The 19794-nt window shown below is 35.4% G+C and overlaps 1 long non-coding RNA gene across 1 annotated transcript; it reads left to right on the top strand.

The window, feature by feature from the left end:
* The first annotated feature begins 554 nt into the window (after positions 1-554).
* Positions 555-18880, top strand: LOC135413821 (uncharacterized). The gene is made up of 3 exons (XR_010430405.1): positions 555-803; positions 1000-1078; positions 18474-18880. It is a non-coding gene; the product is annotated as an uncharacterized LOC135413821 (long non-coding RNA).
* The last annotated feature ends 914 nt before the right edge of the window (positions 18881-19794 follow it).

Below are 19794 nucleotides of genomic sequence, written 5' to 3'. Positions count from 1 at the left end.
GCTGAGTTTAGTTATTGAGATCAGAGCTACAAATGTATGAAGACAAGCTTGTACAGATACAAGATTTAAGTCAATAAAACAGCGTGACACACACTGGCTGAGGGAGAGTAAAACCAAGGACATTTTTGTATCCCAGTAAACCCTATCATGGCAGTAGGAAAATCCTGAAAAAGCAAACAGGACCAGACACTAGCTAAGTCAAACTGGGAAGCCTCGGGTCACCTTATCCCAGGGCAGTCAGCTACTGTACTGCACCATGACAAGCAGTAAGGCTGTCAGTCTTCTTGATGTGGGGCTGAAAATAGCCACTCATGCAAAAACTGAATGTCCAAAGATCAGTCAGTGTGATGAGAATTTGAGAACGTAAAATTATTTGGAAATATGCCAATGGGTATCGGTGCCAGTCACATGAATGCATTTGTTATCTAGTGCTGACAGATCAGGAATACACAGGGAAGAGGACCTAGGGCTCTCTGTGTGTCCTGAAAGTGAATGGAATCACATGGAGAAGCACGGAAATAGATGATAAAATGTGGCTTAATGATCAAAAATCCACGTGGTCAGATTCTCTTCGTGACATAAACACTCATCATCACAGTCAGAAATCATTTATGCAAGATTGGAAATGAAGAAGGAATTGAGGAAGGTATTTTGCCTTTTCTGTGAAGACAGAGGTGTGTCATGGGAGAAGGGCATAACAATGTGAGGACTTCATCCTGGTTCCTGTGTCAGGACCTCAGAGGTCCTGAGGACCTCAGAGGACCTCTGAGTTTTCACTGAGATCGTGGACAAGCTATGCTAAGGTATGACCCTTCTCTCAGTCCCATGAATAGTTTCCACCATGTAATTTATACATAAAATTCAAAGTAAAAAAAATGTATTTGGTAAAAAAAATGATGTTAAGACTGAGAAGAGGTACAGCTAGACCAGAAAATGCTTAAACACATGCTAGTGGTTGTGTCACAAATTCTGAGTTTTGTATTTTCTCCTATTTTTCAGACCTGTCCATATCTTGTATATAATCATTTCTGTTTCTTCATTTGGACATGCAACAGATATGTAGTTATGATGGAGACAGGTAAGATGTCTTGAGACACCATTTCTGATTTTCTGATCAAATCCATCTCTAGATTACATTGTTTTAGGGCATTTTTTTATCATAAGGTGTCTTTCAAATGATTGTGTCTATTTTCTATGGTTGCCAGTGATGAGTATAAAAGGAAAGTTATTACAGTTCATGAGGTAACAGTATTCTGACCTTAATTTGAGATTTTTTTTCTTTTGTAATGGATGAACTATAATGAAAATCGGAAATAATAATCTAATTTTTACAAAGTATTTGACTGATGAAAGTAGATCTGCAAGGTTCCAACTAACTATGGTATACGATCAATTATTTTCTCAGCTTCCTATTTATCCTGAACGTTTCATTGCATTTTCATAAACTGCTACATACTGATTCTGCTGGTTGTAATTGATTCGTTCACTTTTTAATGATCTAAAATTAGTTGCCTAGATCTAAAATGGATCTAAAAGAGGTCTTCATTGCTTTTATTTTTTCACACTCTCAGATATAATATCTCAATCTATTAAAATGGTAATTTAATTTTTTGATTAAACATGGATGGAATGCTATACTTGGAAATGGGAGATGATAGAATACGGAATAAATTGATAAACCTCTATGTAAGGTAGGACACTGGGGTTCTCTATGAATGGTATTGATTCATTCATTTACAACTGGATTTGGTGGTTTGCAGTGACAATACTGGTGAATATTTCTTGAGCTACTGAAAATTAAACCACAGTGAAAGGAGTCCTTAATAGAACTATGCTCATAAGAATATTGAATTTATATTAAAAGGAGGAATGAATCTATATTAGGAGAAAATGATGTGAACTAGCTACAAGATGAAACTTCAAATGTGTTTGTTAAATTACTTTTCAAACTTGGCATGAATAATTTTAGCTCAACATTTTAGCTTCTTTTATAAGGAATCCTTGGGAACATGCATAAAATATTTGAAATCTTTACTTTTTAGGCACTGTACCTCTTTAAATTGTAAGCAACTGAAATATTAAAAGAGGATTTCATTTTTGTGTACTATGAACAAGATTAGACAATACTTTTAGTACCAAATGTAACATTATAATTAAAAAATGTATTTAAATTGGAAGACAATCATTATATGTCCATACTGAGATATCAAAACAACTAATTTGAATAAAATACTCAGTATCATGTTTTCTTTTCTTAAAACCAGGCCACCTAGATATACTACCAAAATTAATTTCTACACTTAATGATGAACATTTTTAATGATAATTTTCAGAGTTGCTTAAAACTGAATCACTGAACAAGTGTTTCAATATAATGATTTCCCCGTCATAAGCAAATTATTATGTTTTGATTAATTATAGTGTTAAGACAACATTTACTATGCAATTTTAGATTATATTAAAATTGATATCAACTGAGGAAGGCCTCCTGTTTCATATTTAGGTAGATAGCCTGCTAACTGTGAAGAAAGAAAAAAATATATTAAAGAAGCAGGTGCATACACTAAGTGCATACACTAATTGTGTGTTCTGGACATTTGCAGTAGAGTTATCACTACTCTGGGGATTCTCCAGGGATATGGAGTTGGTCAAGATAGTGGAAGCAGACGTTTCATAGAGCTGTACTTCCCACCTTGTTGCATAGAGTCCATGTTAGGAATAGAGGCTGATGATGATGAGAAAGTTGAAAAATTACACAAAGTGATGTTTAAGTTCCAAGACAGATCTATATCCATTAGCTAGGCTGGGTTATAAACCTCCTCATTTCAATTGTATTAGGGCTGCATGCCTGAAATTCAAATGATGAAAACCTTTTCAGCCCTTTATGCTGACTGAACTTCTGGAGGAACCAAGTTTACTTTTGCATCTTTTATGAGTTTTAAAATGCAGAATATAGCTGCAATTGATAATCTCAAAAGAGAGGAGGCTTTTTTTGTTTGCTTTTATTTTTAATTTAAAAAATATACATGCCACTACAATGGAGAGAATATGACCGTTGAAATATGAATGTCAAACCAGAAATGACAACTAATTACATTAATCTATTTCTAAATATATTTAAATAATTAAATAAATAAATAAAAAACATGTTTTCCTTTACTGAATGTCAAGATGAAAGAATGCTGTGTCTCAGCTAAGACATCAAAGCCTTGAAAGAGTTTGGAGAAGAAATGGTGTGCTAATTCTTATTGAAAGCAAAAGTATTCCTAAGGGAGACTCATCTTCTAAACCATATGTCTTTGACATAAACTGGCAATAAAGGAGAAAACTACTGCTGAGAATGTGAGAAATGCTGCTGAAATGCTCCTTCCTTTGCAGAGATATTCAAATAATTTTACCTCATTGAAGAGACATTCCACATCCTTATTTTGAGGTTCATATAATCTGTTGAATTGAGTTTGGCACTACTCACGGTGTTAGAAGAAATGCAATACGTTTGAAAGTAAGCTATAACAATAAGATTATAGTATTACTAACTGGAATGGAACCATCAGCAGAGTTCACTTGGAGTTTACTTGGTACCTGTCTAAATGCAGGACTCAGGAGCATTGTGGTAAATTCCCCGATCTGGGTCTATATGTTTTGGTCTATTACATGTAGAGGTGGCACTTAGGGACACAATTTAGTGGTGGATTTGGCAGTGTCAGGTTTATGGTTGGACTCAGTGTTAAAAATCTTTTCTAAGCTAAATGATTCTATGATCCTATGGACATACTAACTCCATATGACAATTAGACAGTCAACCACTCAGTACTGTGGTGTCGTGCTTTAGGAGTGGTATTCTCCAGTTTGGTAGTCCTGCTAAAACCACACCACCACTCCCTTCCCCTCCCTCATCAATTTGAAGCACAAAAGGCAAAGATCACAGATTGAGATAAGGACAATTTACTGGAAACAAGACATGAGATAAGAAAAAAACCAGTAATAGCAACGACATTAATTAAAAAAGGTATAAGATGGAAATTATGTGAGGTGGTATAGAATAACCTCCTAGCCATGCCCACATGGCTCCAGGCTCCACTCCCTCATGGCTACTACAAAAAAATTAATTCTGTCCAGGTCAGAACCAGGACATGTGGTTTCTGTTAGAAAGATACTGAAGGTTTTGGTTCATTTCCAGGTTTTCATACAGTTAGAAAGACATACAAGGCATGGTCCGTCCAGGACGTTTATCCCAGTGTTTGTGCTGGATGTACCCAGACACTGGGATTTTATCCTCTAGTATACAGCAGAGATTACCTCAATTTCTTGTTGATGGTATGATGCAATAAATCCTGTTCTAGGAAATGATTACTGCTGCTCTGTGAGAAAAGGCACCTTGAAAATAGCATACAGTAAATGCAGTAAAGAAAAAGATGTATGGAAAAAGAAAAATATTTCTACCAAAAGCTACAGAGCTGTAAATGGTAGAACTTTAACAGTTGAAGTTGCATTACATAGCTAAATTGTCACATTTCTCCAGCCTTCTAAGTAAATTTTATTACGTTACAGCACTTATTACCATTTGTTGACTGTTCAGGACTAGTTTAGAACTGAAACATTGACTATATGCATTTACAGATAAAGGAGACAGTAAATGATAGATCCAAGGACTGGCTTTAACTCCTTTCCAATTTCTGTGGAAAAAGTTCACAGCAATTCTATTTCTTACATTATGTTTGCATTTTAATATAATGGAAATCTAGGTAAAAACCTTATCATTGCATTATTTCTGCTGTAAACACCCAGTGGGTAAAATATAAAATCTTCATTCTTTTAGGGACCTATAGACAATTTTTCCTCCCACCCTGTTAAAGAAACTCCATGACCAGTTTTGTTTATACTCTCACTTTCACCCACTGAAGCTTGAATTAATTTCTGCACAGTAGAACAACTTGGAGCGAATCAACTTATTTCTTCTCTCTTGGTAATCAGCCCATAGCCTTCAGTAAGGGTGCTCATCTTAGAAACAAGATGAATACTGGAACTCAAACATACAGGCAGTAGCCATGAGGTTTCTCTGTCTACTCAAGCTTGATTTTAGAAAGAAATGGCAGTTTTAACTTTATTTTGCCTGGAGTTGAACCTGACAGGCATTCGTTGACAGTGTCTATCATACTGACCTCCTTAGAGTACTAAGTGTTCCTTAGCCTAATTTATAAGAATTCAGGGATGGAATGATCTGAAATGTCATTTTTTTACTGATTTACAGTAATTCTGTGCACTAAATTATCTATAAGAGTATGATGTATTTGTTTATAATTTATGAATGTTCAATTTGTATATATTTAGGAAAGTGTATAATTTGAGGGCTGAAAGAGAAGTTGCTGACTGCTTAAGATACCTAAAATACACAATGTCTCTTTTTTTTTCTTTTTAATGAGTTCAAAATCCAGGATTTCCTACTGAGCTCTTGTATCATGTGCCAAATCCCTCCTTTCCAGAAAGGTATACAGTAAAATGTATTATGGAAGAGATGAAATAAATTAAAAACCACCTCCCTATCTTTTCCTTTCACATACCTCCTTTAAGATTACATTTTTAAAAATGGTGTAATGGAAGTCTTCTTATAACATTGGTCAAAGCTGTAATACTGAATTATTGCATTCCAAGATGCAATGACATAGATAATACAACACAGTGCTTTCTCAGCCAATTATCCTTTTTATGTTTCAGATGAGAAAATTGCAAGGTAAATGGATGTGTTATTCCTATATAAGTTTGATAAGCTGAATTAATTTTATCTTGTTCGATACTCTATTTGGCAACCTTACTTCTTCCTCTGACTACATTCTTCTGTTTTTAAAAGACAAAGGATTTTGTCATATTTTCCTATTATCCAAGAATAATAAAACAGCAATACTCTAATTAGTGGATCTTCTCAAGATTGAGTCCACAGAGCTTTGGAAAGGAAAGATGTCTCAGACTGAAAAAAAAAAATATTAAAAATCATCTTCTTGTACTTACAAAAATAATTACTGCTTATGATCTATACCTTATCACCAGTCACTTAATTAATTTATGTTTTTTATATAATTTGAGATTCTTCAATAGAAGTTAGAACAGAAATTGAACAGTATTTTCAAATGCTGGACTGAGTACTTTTAAATTATGTTATTATGACTTTTTTTACTATGAGTTTGTGTGCTTATTTTGAACCTCAGTCAAACAGACCAACTGGAACTCAGGAGTGGTAACCATTTTGACTCCACAAAGGAAAAAAATCAGTTACCTATTAGACAAAGTATCCCAGCAGCCTCCCCCAGCCCCAGCTCATCGTTTTGCTCGACACTTGCCCCAGTTGGATATAAATGTATGGTTTTTTCACTACTGATTGCAAAACCATATTCACTGGGCTACAATCCTTCTATTTCTCAGATCAGCTCTCTAATACATTAATTGAGGATTTGTAGGGAAGCCACAATGTCTCAAGTAAGCTATGAAATTTATTTTTTAGATAGATGGTTTAGGATTTGTTTCTTCTTCGCAGAAGAAAAAAAAAAGTAGAAGAATTCAATAGCATGTTATTTTTTTCTAGAAAGAAAGATCTTAGTTCTTGATCACTAATATTGACTTACATCAGTGTGAGTGATGTTCTTCCCCACTTAGTAATGCTAATATGAATAAAAATAAATACTTTTAAAAGTTCGGTGTGGATGAAATGCTTAAGCTCTTTCTTCATGCTTTCATTCTTTTCTTGAAAGCAAGGACAATTTCATAGATTCTAAATTCTGCAGTGAGCCTTAAGGATAGAAAAAGCCAAACTTTTGAGTGTTTACTTCATTTCTTCGTGGGTACTATGCAATTGATGCATGTTTTTAATATGAACTAACTTTTATGGGTGAAAGGCAATCAGATTTTGTGTAGTTTGTAATTTAGTAGTTACAACTACTGATTAGAATTTAGGTGTCTGAGAATGCTCATAGCTGCCTGACTATGGAAGTCGACCATGAACTAATAGGAGAAAAAAACTAGTGCATTTTCTGGTTCTTCACTTTATTTAATGGTAAAAATATGCTATTGGTTTGATATTTTTTTCCTTGTTTGTTATTGTTTTGGAGTTTGTTTTCTTTTGTTTTCAGAAATTCTTTCCAGCATTTTAATATATAGCTATATTGCTTTGCAGAACTATACTTCAAGGGAACTCTGATCTATGATTAATATTTCTTTAAAGAAAGGTTAGCATAATTTTCTTTGTAGATTGAAATCTGTGTTCACATTACAGTAACTTTCAGCATATTAATAAAAAAAAACATAATTCCCTTTACTCTTCCCAAAGTCTTACACTTTGAACTGTTCCTAACAGCAAATTGAAGCCCAATGAAATCTAACTGCCTTGTATGCAACCTGAGAGACATTTAAAGAAATTAGAAACTCTAATTGTATGCTAACTTTCCTCCATTTATGTTACGTTTGTAAATTTAATTTCCCATATCTTTAATTTTCTGTCTGGTGCTCGAATTTTGGCTTTTCATTATTAGTAGTGCTAAACTGCTCTCTAGGTGCATCAATATACTGTTATATTTTTCTAAATAAGCATAGATCAGTTTGTTTTCCTTGATGATTACGTTGCTGTTGGAATTCTCAAAAGAAGTTCATCACATTTTACTACAGAGACCTTTTTTACAAATGGATCAACTAAAATTACTCCAGTATTATTAGAACATGAAGGGACACACACTTTCTTCATGCAGGATTGAAGGCAAGGAATTTTACTGTCAAAGTCTGTTTGGCTTACTAAGCTTTCAGCTGTTGTTACAGCTGAGTGTTATTTTTTGCAGTTTACCACATACTGCAGAGGGTGTTGATAACTGGTAGATTTATTTAATTTTCCCATTATTTTTCCTGTTTTTGAATGTAAAGGGAAATGTACTAAGCCAGTGAGCTTCTATTTTTTTGATTAGCATTCCCATATATGGAATATATTCAAATTTTAATACCTTCAGTGTATATATATATCTATATACACACACATATATAGAAGTGTGTATGTGTTGACCTCTACAGGGCATTTGAAGCACTAAATTAAAGCACTTCAAGCCTGTAAGATCAAAATGTAAGAAGATGAGACTGTCTGTCTGGATATCAAAAGATGCATCTGGCTTGGGGTCCTGTGTTTAACAGCAGACCACAGCAAATCCTTAGGAAACTGAAACAGTGCTTGTTTCCCCAGGTATCATTCCACCTTTCAGAAAAGGGAATTTCAGGGACTCACTAAGGTATGTTTAGGAGCCCTTGGTTTATTTCATGGAATCCTAGACTCCTAGAATCATTTAGGTTGGAAAAGACCTCTAAAATCATTTGCTCCGACAAGTAAGTCAGCATTTCCAAGCCCACCACTAAACCAGGTCCCTGAGGGTCACACCTACGCATATTTCAAAAACCTCTGGGGTGGTGATGCCATCACTTGCCTGGGCAGCCTGTTCCAGTGCTTGATAACACTTCAGTGAAGAAATTTTTACTAATATTTAGTGTAAACTGGCCCTGGCACAACTTAGTTGTTACCTGGGAGAAGAGACCAATCCCCATGTGGCCACAACTTCCTTTTAGGCAGTTATAGAGAGCAATAAGATTCCTCTGAGCCTCCTTTTCTTCAGGCTAAACAACCCCAACTCCCTTGGCCATCCCTCATAGGACTTCTCCAGTCCCTTCACCTGTCTCATTGCTCTTCTTTGGAGATTTTTTTTCCTTGTGGTGGGGGAAGGAATACAGCATTCAAACTTATTAACAGAAAAGGAGTAACTTTCTTCACCCTCTGTAAACTTTAAATGATCACAAGGATGTACAAGGTTTATTGCAAGTTTTTTGAAGATCTGCTTTTTTTAGTTGTGATAATTTTATGTGCTACAACATTGTTCTTTTATGGAGAATAGTATAAATAATCCACTGCTTATGCTGTAACCTGAATGACACCATCTTAGTACAGACCATTCTTAAGATGATGATCCTCGTCTTTCTGTTGGATTAGAGCACCATATTGGAGATAAAGCTATCTGGGATTTAGTCCTGCTTTTGGGAGTTGTTCTCATTTAAATTGTTGTAGGTAACATTTACAGACAGAACAGAGAAAGCTGTGGTGGTGGTTCTGTTTAGACAGAAAAGTCACAAGAAAGAAATATTAAAATAGTTTGATCTGGGAAACTCAAGCTGGTACTGTAATCATGTGTCTCTTCCATGATACCACAATATAAAGTACAGTTAAGCTAGGATTTAGGACAAAGTTAGTATATTTAGCTCTAGTTTTCATACATTGAAGATAATGTCAGCATATTTAGGCCGACCATAATTCTGAGTTTCTTTCATTTTTGCCTCCATTGTCACGTTATGTTTTACCCTTGAATTCTTGCAATCTCCCATATTACTTGTACATTGTTGTTTTTTCCCATTTTTTTTAGAAATATTTGTGGTTCTGTACAGTGTGAAAGGTTTAATGCTGCAGGGTGAAGCATTATTGTGTTAAACATCCATACTTATGTATATATGAATCTATAGAAAAAGAGTATGTGTAAATAGATAAATAGTATATGCTTTTTTTCCCCCTCTGTTTTTGATGATCCTGAAATTTGTTCCTGCATGCACATGACAGAGTTATATATAAGATACTGAAAATATCTAGAAAAAGTGTTTTTTTGAGGACTAAAATCTGGATACTTTCATGCTGTTACTAGAAGTACAGTAACAGAAAGTAATGCCTTATTCTAAGAAAAAATAATCTTTATTATTCATAGATACATAAATCTGCAAATTGAGGATATATCTTTTAAAATTGTTCTGTTTCAAAATTACATTCCTGCTAATCCACACATGAGCTGCTAAAATAAGATTTCAAATTCTACCCTTTTTTCCAGAAAGAATTGATTACATGACTGTGTGCTAGAAAGTTTGCCTGATTGTTCCTCACTATATCAGCTGGTCTAATAAAAGATATTGCCTCTACCAACAAACCTGGTTTCTTCCATCTGAAACTGCTTTAGAAACTTCTCTCCTTGCTTGAAAAATATCAGAGGAATGATGATTACCCAGCAACCAGTCATCTAAAAATAATGCCCCTAATGCTAGAAAATGTATCAAACAATGAAATATGCTGTAAGTTCATATCAATGATGGAATAATTTTACATCATTTAGTATCATAACTTATTTTTTTTTTACAGCTTAGTGATAGGAAAGTAAATTGTTAATAACTAAAAATACCTGCTTAAATGATTAAGAAATGACCACTAAAATTAGAACCATTTATACAGTAAGTGAAATGCCTTAGAAAAGTAGGTATTTATTAGGTGTCAATTGCCTGGAAATAGTGTGCTAATCCAAATTTGATTATATTAATGCTAGGAGATTAATTTTGCATATGCCATCTAATATAAAATATATTTTCAAATGATCTCTTCAGATTTTTGCTTATAATTATTATACCTAACCAGTTTTGGATAATAAATTAGAAGGAAAAAAGCTTTTAGTAAATACAAAGTGGTCACACCTGCATGTTGTAGACTGTGAGCAAATTGGTCAAGGTGAAAGCATTTTGATTTTCAGTAGAACCTGACCTTCACGTCTTAAATTTTGAATCTGCAGACTCGTCTATCGAGGAAATATCCACCTTTAAAGATTTTACATCCTTGTGTTGACCTATATCTGGATGACATAACTAAACCTGGAGTGTTGGGACAAGTCTGAAAAAGAATTTAGATATGTCTAATCTGTAGGTATTCCGAAGCTAATTTCTGAGCTCTGGCAAGTAGCATCACATGAGTGGGAAATGGTATTTAGCTGGGATCTATAAATGTGTCCTGAAAAGAAAGCAATGACAGCACCTGTTCTCTTTCAACCAAACAGTCCAAAAAGCTGTTCAAGGGCAGTTACCAATTGTCACATTCACCCACCTCCTGCCCCAGCAGCCTTCTGGGACAGCACATGGACACGTGGTCACAGGGTAAGAGTCAGGAGTTTTCATTCCGTGTACCCAAATTTTAGTTTGATTTGTTCTGATTTAGATTCAAAATCCTTCTTTTGCCTTCTCCTAAGATTTTTTACACGTCTTAATCTCTGGCGGAATCCGTCTCTAAGCTAATCATTCCAAGTGTCTGTTGTAATCAGCGGAGTTCTAATCAGTACCATTCAAGGTAATTATTTGCATCCTGAAGTAGATATCTAAAAGAAGCTAAATTAATTACATCTTGAAAGGGGCTATTTCTTGCCATTTGGCCACAAAGAAAATACAAAATGACTAACTTAGTGTCCATAATCTGTTTTATACAACCCTTAAGTTAGCTGAGATTAATTGTATCATTTTTGCTGTAAAACTGCCAAGTATTTTTTTTAATATAATTTTTAGAAATACTTTGAAACTGATTTTCTTTAACACCATAGGTCATTTTTATTAATTCCTCTTGTGGACCCTGTAAACCTCCATAGATGCCATAAAATAATTTGACTTGGGCTTTTTTTTTTTTTTTTTTAATATCACTACCAAAACCTAATTTCAAAGTTATCTGAGATTTCTTATATGAGCCTGAGACTGGCTCTGAACTGATTACGATATTTCAGTTCACGTTGCAATTATATCAGTTTTACAACTCTCAGTATGAAACTATCAGCTGTAGTGTAGCAAGACTTTGTCCTCCTGTGGGACCTCCACAGAGAAGTGACACCCGGAATGAATGTCAGGTGTGCTCTCTGTTCCAGTTTACATTGATCCATGTACCAGCCTTTTATGATCTGACAGTATCATCGAGTAGCACATCCCTTTTGCTTACACTGGAGAACTTCAGTGTGCTTTTCTACCTCTCCCTGCTCTTTAGGCAGGCTGTGTAAACATCTCCTTAGTGGGAAATGAGTTCATCTGGGATTCTTGCTGCTCTTAGTTATACACAGGTTTCAATTTAATCTTTTGTGGCTATTAAGCCAGGTTCTCTCAACAAATGCTGCTTCACTGTGAGTTTTTTGCCAAGTGAGGGGCCTCAGGCTTTGTCATCTGTGAATTGAAGTGTATGGCAAAGTGTTAAGGTACACAGAAACTCACCTCAGCACAGTATATTTACATATACCATAACGTGGTTTCAAGGCCATGTTGTGTTTGAAGATTAAATACCCACTCTTAGCTTCCTCTCATGGGCTTCTTAAGAAAAAAAAAATAATCCATTTCCTTAAGAACAAAAGACAATATTTTTCTACTTTCATTTTATTTACTTAGTACCTTTCCAAAGGCCCAGTACTGAGCAAGCAAAATCCTTTCCTGTGTCCCTGTAGCTAAACACTGACATAACCTATATTAAATTGTTAGTTCTAATACTTAGCAAACAAGGATGCTGTAGTGGCCAACTGGTATTTCTTGAAGTCATGAGTTTGTTTATTCTGGCTCACAGTCATCACTAGAAAATATAGCATCATATTTTTTCAAGATAACACAAATTCATGTGTCTGCTTTCATTTTAATTTCATTTGCATAAGTAAATGGTCCCTTTTGTGGGTCAGTCAGGGCCTAAGAGGCTGACCTGGCTTTCCCACATTCACTCTGACATCTGTGGTTACTTGTGAATAGTTCTAGAAGAATCTACAATATATAATTAGGTTAACAAAAGGGCATTAAAATAATCAGTACTGAAGCCCATGCAAGCCAACATATTTCTTCTCCAAGGTATTTTTTTTTCTTAAAGGCTAGAGTATTTGTTGTACACATAAAAATAAAAAAAAAGCTTTTTGGCCTAAAATACCACCTCTTCCAGAGTTATTCCTAATATGCATATGGGGGATTTTTAAAATGCATGATACAAAACTCCCTAATACCTTGCTCTCTCAGCATTGCACACCTCCTGGCTTGTCTGACTCCTGATCTTGGGGATCTTGTTGACTTTGTTATTTAACTGCTTACAATTTCCACACCCTTAAGGTAGTGTGTGGTTTGAAATGTTTTGTCTTGTTTTAGAATATTTCCTTTTCTTTTCAATACTTTTTCTTCACTGAACTGAAATTCTGCTTTAAGATCAGTTCCAGGTTTAAAAAAAAAGTAAAAGTAATTACATTTAAACAATGCACTTGCAGTCTTTGCATATTTTTAAGCTAGAAACTTTTAGTAAAAAAAAAGATCTTCCACAAAAAAAATTAAAAATAATTGGACTATTTTATTCAGGGATAAAAAGACAAGAAACTCAAGAGTCAGTTTGGAAGGCACTAAGCTGCCATGATGGCAGCTGTTATCCAGTAAAGTCTTCATAGATAAGGTATGAAGGCTTGTTCTTTGTTTCTGCTATTGTCTATTGCAAGAGAGGAATGACAATTGAAAGTGGAAATATTTGCTTTACAGGCAAATAACAGGTGTTGTATTGACTGTAAGTTCATAGAGACAAGATTATTTTCATTTGCTTGACTTACTATGTTGTCTAGGTTTTTTTTTTTTAAAGCTTCATCGTGTGTTGTTTTTTTTCTTCACTTTTTTTGCACCTGAGTATACTACATCTTCAGTCACCTCCTGAACTGTTCACAAACTTAGCATCTGATGAACTCTCAGACTACTCTTTCACTTCTGCTCTGTTTAACCTAGAAAAAGAGACAAGATAAAAACACAAATAGATAAGTATATGGTGAGAGACAAATGTATAAGGGATGACAGGATAGTAATGTGCAGAGGGGCTTTCAAGTCTTCAGCTACATACTCAAAACAAATATGGAATATCTTAAGTTTGTTGACCCAGGAAAGTTTTTGAAAGGCTCTTCAATTTGTCATAAGAATCTCAGGTTTGGATTTTTGTTCTACTTCTGTATTGAAAACAAATACACGTACAAAAATGTTTCTTTTTTTAGTCTTGTTTGTTGAAATCAAGCAGGAGCCTTTGGTCATCTGTATAAAAAAGAATAAGATACTGCTTTGAATTCTCTGATTAAGGCTGAATATAACATATGGCAGACTTGTGGGAAGACTGTAAAAGAGTAAATCTGATGAACTGATTAAAGATTTCCTTGTTTTGCATGACCTTGGAAAAGTCCTTCAATTTCCGTAATTAAAAACGAGGGTCACACACTGTTCTTTCAAACTCAACTTCTCAATTATACTATAGCTTTCTTAAGATCTGGAAAGATTAGGAAAAAATAAGCACTAAATGAAATGATCCTATGAAACTTAAACTAGGCAGAATTGAAAGCTGGAAAAAAAATTAAAAAGAACAGCACATAAGCGTAGAATCATTCATATTAGCATAGATGTTTCTTACAAGAGATTTGCAACCACACAGATATCCTGGCCACTATGTATCACTTTCTCACTCTTTCAAAAACAATAAATAAAAAACAGTCTCCAGAACAACCAGTAGTTGTACAGTTAAGACACTTTTATGGAGATATCCAGATTTTGACAGTAGGATTAAATTCATGCCCAGGGTACTTCACCTCTGGGTTTTAAAGTAACTGGAATTTGTTGATATAACTAATATAAGAATTGAATAATGAAAAGCCACAGTGCTGCTCTGTGGACTCCAAATGGGTAGCTCTTGAGTTACAGAAAGGGAACTGTGATATTTGTTGCTCCAGGTGCTTCAATGCCTTGTGTGTGTGTATATATGAGCCTGTACCCTGACAGTGTTCTGTCCATGCTCCAAGACAAACAGACTCCACTAACAAACTGAAAGCTAACTTCCAACCCTCCCCCAATTACCCCCCTGCCCCCACCAGTTAATTACTTTTCTCCTTTAGATCAATCATAAAATTATATTTCTCAAGTGAGTAAGCAAAGCAGTCCCTGTACTTTTGAGTACTCTTTGAGTACTTGGACTCCATATTTCTACTTGTAAAATGGTGTAATGACCCTTTTTTTATTTTCAAGCATGTTGTAAGGCTTGTTCTGTTATGTCTCAAAGGACTATGCTACTAGAGTGTTGAGTGCCTTAAAAATGGCTATGCATAAACATCAGAGATAAGGCCTTGAGTGGGATCCAAGGGTCCTTGGATGCAATCCATAGAGAGAAGCCTGCACAGCCATGGCAACATTTATTTACTTCTCTTGCTCAGCATCTCTGTGAATTATAATTTTATTATGAAGTATAAAACCAATAAATGTAGAGGCCTGGCCTTTGTATTCAGCAGAATGATTTTGCTACCTGCAGCGAAATCTGTTTGCCAACCACCTGAACAAGTTCCAAGCAATTTGGAAATTCTGGCTGTTCTTTAAGGCATAAATGGTATCATGGCAGCTGGGATGAATCCATTTCAAATTTGAAATGAATATTCTGAAATCATGCCAGTGGGAAAAAGAAGACAAAATTTACTGTACACCAATTTATTAGACATGACCATCAGAGCCACAACCTGAGTTAAATGGAGCCCATTCTGACATCAAAGTGTAGATAATTAACAAATACAAATAAATTCCTAAGGTATCTTTTCATGAATAGGACAGTAATATATTGCCAGCCCCTCAGGTGACGCCTCGGGGAACTCATATTTAAAAAATGGCAAAAAAATACCAGACAGACTGAGGAAAAGGGATGAAAAAGAGCAAAAAGCAGCCCTGCAGGCACCAGGGGCAGGGAAGAAGGAGGGGGAGGAGCTGCTCCTGGCATCCAGCAGAGATTTCCACATAGCCCACACTTGAGCAGGTGGGTATATCCTGAAAGAACTGTAGCCTGTGGAAAGGATTCCATGCAGGAGCAGTTTTATGCTAAAGGACTCCAGGCTGTGGAAGGATCCGTGCTGGAGGAGGGAAAAAGTGTGAGGAGTGGTGGAGAGGAGCTGTTAGGGACTGACCACAGCCCCCTTTCCTCATCCCCCTGAGCCACTTGGGGTGGAGGGAATGAAAGTGTGAAGCTGAGCCTGGGAAAAAGGGTTGGTGTGGGAGCAAGACGTTTTAATTTTTATCTTTGTTTATCACCATCCAATTCTGTTTTAATTGGCAATAGATTACATTAATTTTCCTCAAGTCATGGGGTTTCTTTGCCCATGACAGTGATTAGTAAGTAGTCTCCCTGTCTACACCTTCATCAATGAGCTTTACCATCATATTTGCTTTCCCTGTTGGGGAGAGGAAGTGGGAGAATAGCTATAGGGGATTTTGCCATACAGCCAACTTTAATCCACAGCACTATCCAGAGAGAGAGATGGGGGTTTGATTAAGGTTTTTGTTTATTATATTTACCTTCTGACACTGTTTCAGACATTACGTGGTGTCTTTTCACTTGGGTTCATGAGTCTGCTGCTCCAGAGAAGAAAGATAAACCTCTAGTCAGGATACAGAGAGAGAAAAGACACAGGTTATGGTTATTAAACACCTCTCTACTCCCCCCAAAACAATCAGACAAAAACCCCCAACCTAAAAAGAAACAAAACTAAACAAACAAACAAAATAAAAAAACAATCAATCAAACAAAACCCTACCTTTAGGTTTTACTTCAGATGAGTTTTGCTGTTTTGCTTTTGGTTTATCTTTTCTTTTCAAGATTAAGCCCATAAACTGAAGTTTTTGGAACAGAAAATATATCTTGGTCTAAAGAATAGTGACTGAGCAAATTTTATCATTTGATAAGGTAGAGATTTTTCTATTATGGCTGAAGAAGTGGGAGTCCCTATTGCAAGTCAATGAGTTATCATATTATAGAAGAAAAAATACAGTTAACATATTTGGTTGCATTAAAAATGGATTTTTAATATAGTCCTTGAATTCTATTAAACATTTTTCTTTCACTAGCATTCCACAGATAAGATAATCACTTTTCTTTTTCAAATCTACTGAAGTCAATTTACTTCTACATTTTTAGCCTTCCTATTTCACTTAAAATATATGGCATGAATGTTGAGGCGAGGTATTTTTTTTGGTATCAAGTAATTTGCCAGTTTGTCCACTCTATTGCCTTTGTTTTTGCAGAAACCATTTAATTATGTAGAGCCTTTGATATTCTTCTGATAGGGAATGTGTTGCAGTATAGCAATGATGTATGTTCACAGTCCTAAAACTACTGTTAATATGCCCTATGATAAGTACATTATATATTTTTTTTAAAAAAATCTCATTTAATATATGCCTGTGAATTCTAACCATCTATATAATCTTGCTCTGGACTTTCTTAACATAGGTTTGTGTATATTTATGCCTGTACATATGTGTGTATGAGAGTATGTGTATATCTATCTCTATATGTCTGTATAAGATTTATTCTTGGAGAAAATAATTCCTTTTTTTTGCATTTGTTAGTAGAAATTATATTCCAAAAGAGCTCCCTCCCATAGAAGTTTATGAGGAGACTTCCATATCCTAGCTATTCTTCTTTAGCACAAAGGGATCAACTATCTTGCTGTGTGTTTAATCTGCAGTCAGATATTCATTATTAAGCACTGCGTGAAACATCATCACTGTAAACCAACCACATTATTTCAGTCTGGTTAAAATTAATGAATTTTCAGTTTTGGCAAAACAAAGATCAGTAAAATAAGTCTGGAGATGAACAACATTCCGTGTCCTGCCCAGATGAAAAATAAAAATGTAACTCCCTGTTTCTATTTAATAGCAATGCAGAGACACACTATTTAAATATATATCTGACCATATTCCTTCCTCCTTTGGACAACCAGTGAAACAATTTACTGTTCATCAAAAGCAGAAAAAATATTTATAGGTGGATAAGTAGTTTCTCATTTTTATGCTGATTTTTCACAAAACAAAACCTTGCACAGCTGGTCTTTGGAAGATAAAAAGGATTCAAATTTATGTAGCAGACTTTTGAGTGGAAATGTTTTCAGATGTATAGCAAATCAAATTGTATAGGGAAAGGGCAGGGATTGTTTGCCTCCAGAAATATTTTATCCTTTATTTATTCTTAATTGATTAGCTCTTACTCGAAGGTAGATTCTTTTTGCCACTGTAAAATGCATGGAATGAAAACTAACTAAATAAAGAAGGTCATCCACAGTGAGAGACATCCACAGTGAGAACTTTGCTAAGGTAACAATTAGGAATGGTTAGCTCCCAGGTGTTCTGATAGTGGCTCTGTTTTCATGTCCATGATTTACTTTCATTATTTAGGCACTTAAAAAATGGCCATCGTCTTACACCAACAGGCCACACAGCCTTTTTGAAGTAAAACTGGGTGTGTAATAAAAAGACTAGTGTTTAATTATATGCCCTAGAAATAAATATTTCATAGTTAAAATAAACTGCTGTGACATTAAAGAAAGTTATTGAAGGGAAATACAGCAAATGTACGCAAGCAGATATGAGAGAACTATGAAGGGACAAAAAATTTATTTAAAGGCATTGTGATTTTTTTTCTGCACAGTTTCTAAATACGCTATTTGCAAGATTGAATTTTCTTCACAATTGCTACCCTATTCTAAAATGAATGTAAGGTTAAGCTGAGTTTCTCCTGAGATTCTCAAAATCACTCATCATCTAGATTTTATGGTGTCAGCACGATGGGAACTATTTCAGGCATTTCTTCTCACTTCTTGATTTAGGAGACATGTCATGAGATTCACCTGGCCTGCAAATGGGATCTGAAGAGGCAGAGGAGGACAGTGACACGACTTCTGGCTGTCAGTCATTCATCATATCGAGGGCCCCTTCAAAAGATCTGCGCCTGCCTCAGGTGAAATAGATGTCAAATTTGCCTGAAGGACATGGATCAAAGAGTACTGTCAACTCAGACTACACACATAAAAACAGCCTACAGCTGAATTGCCTTTTTTTCTACTGAAGCAAAGTTTCTCCTCGCGTGGGTGTTGCACAAAATACATATTTTAATCAGCTTAAAATGTATTTTAATTATTTGCAATGACCTCACATTTTCCTCTATGGAAAAATAAATATTATATAAGATAATTGGCAGTGTTGGACTAATTCTTGCTGTCTCAGATCTGTGGGAAGATAGGAGGTTTAATCAGTCTTCATGTTTATTTTTTTAACAGGTCAAGGATCTGTTTGGCAATGACTTGTACTTTTTAACCATTGTTTCACTACCAAGTCTGCCTGTTAGGAAAAAAAAGCCCTGTGGTTGGATCCTGCCTCCAGCAAAGTTGTTCATATCTACTTGCAACCAGTAACCTACTTCTTTCAATTCTGCTGAGTGTTCCACGCTCCTTGGACATGGTAGCAAAGAACAGTTTTCCCCTCACACTTTCAGAAATTAGATTCCAACTTTGGCTGTTAAGTGTTCCTGGAGATTCAGCCCCTTAAAAAAATACCAGGATTGGTTTACTAAGGACTTGGTGCATCCAAGTAGAGTGAATATTCATACTATTTACCTGTTGCTAAAAGCAGTCATCTCTTCAACCTCAGCCAGTTTACCAGGCAGAAGAGGTCTAAAGCATGTTAACCTTATGAAAAACATGTCTGCTAAATGTTTTACCACCACATTTCTTGGATAACTTGAGTACTTTGCAAAATATCAGTCTCCTAGAGCAAGTCCTATTTCATCCATGTACTTCCTTTACCTGCCAGCAGAGGACGACTCTACTCCAAACCTTGTAATGTGGCATTTTCAAAGTTCCGTTCTTAGTAAAAAAGGTCTTGGATTAGGCACATGAACCTCAATTTCTCTTTCCCTCAAGATGTCAAAAGAAAAAGCCCAAACACATCTAAGGTGGTGCAAGAGGAGTGTTGGATCATCCCGTGCCATGTTTCCCATTTTAAACATTTAGAGAATGGTAAGAGGATGCCAGACATGGCTCTCACCTCATGCTGAAGCCATCATTGCACCCAAGGTTTGGTCCATTCTCTCCTTTTTCTCCAAAGAGCAGGCAAGAAACTTTTGACTATGGTTCTGAGATACCTCATCCA

This window comes from Pseudopipra pipra, chromosome 4 (genome assembly GCF_036250125.1).
Source record: "Pseudopipra pipra isolate bDixPip1 chromosome 4, bDixPip1.hap1, whole genome shotgun sequence".
NCBI classification, from domain to species: Eukaryota; Metazoa; Chordata; class Aves; order Passeriformes; family Pipridae; genus Pseudopipra; species Pseudopipra pipra.
The sequence above is the reverse complement of the archived record's forward strand: the minus strand, read 5'-3'. Positions and strand labels throughout refer to the sequence as shown.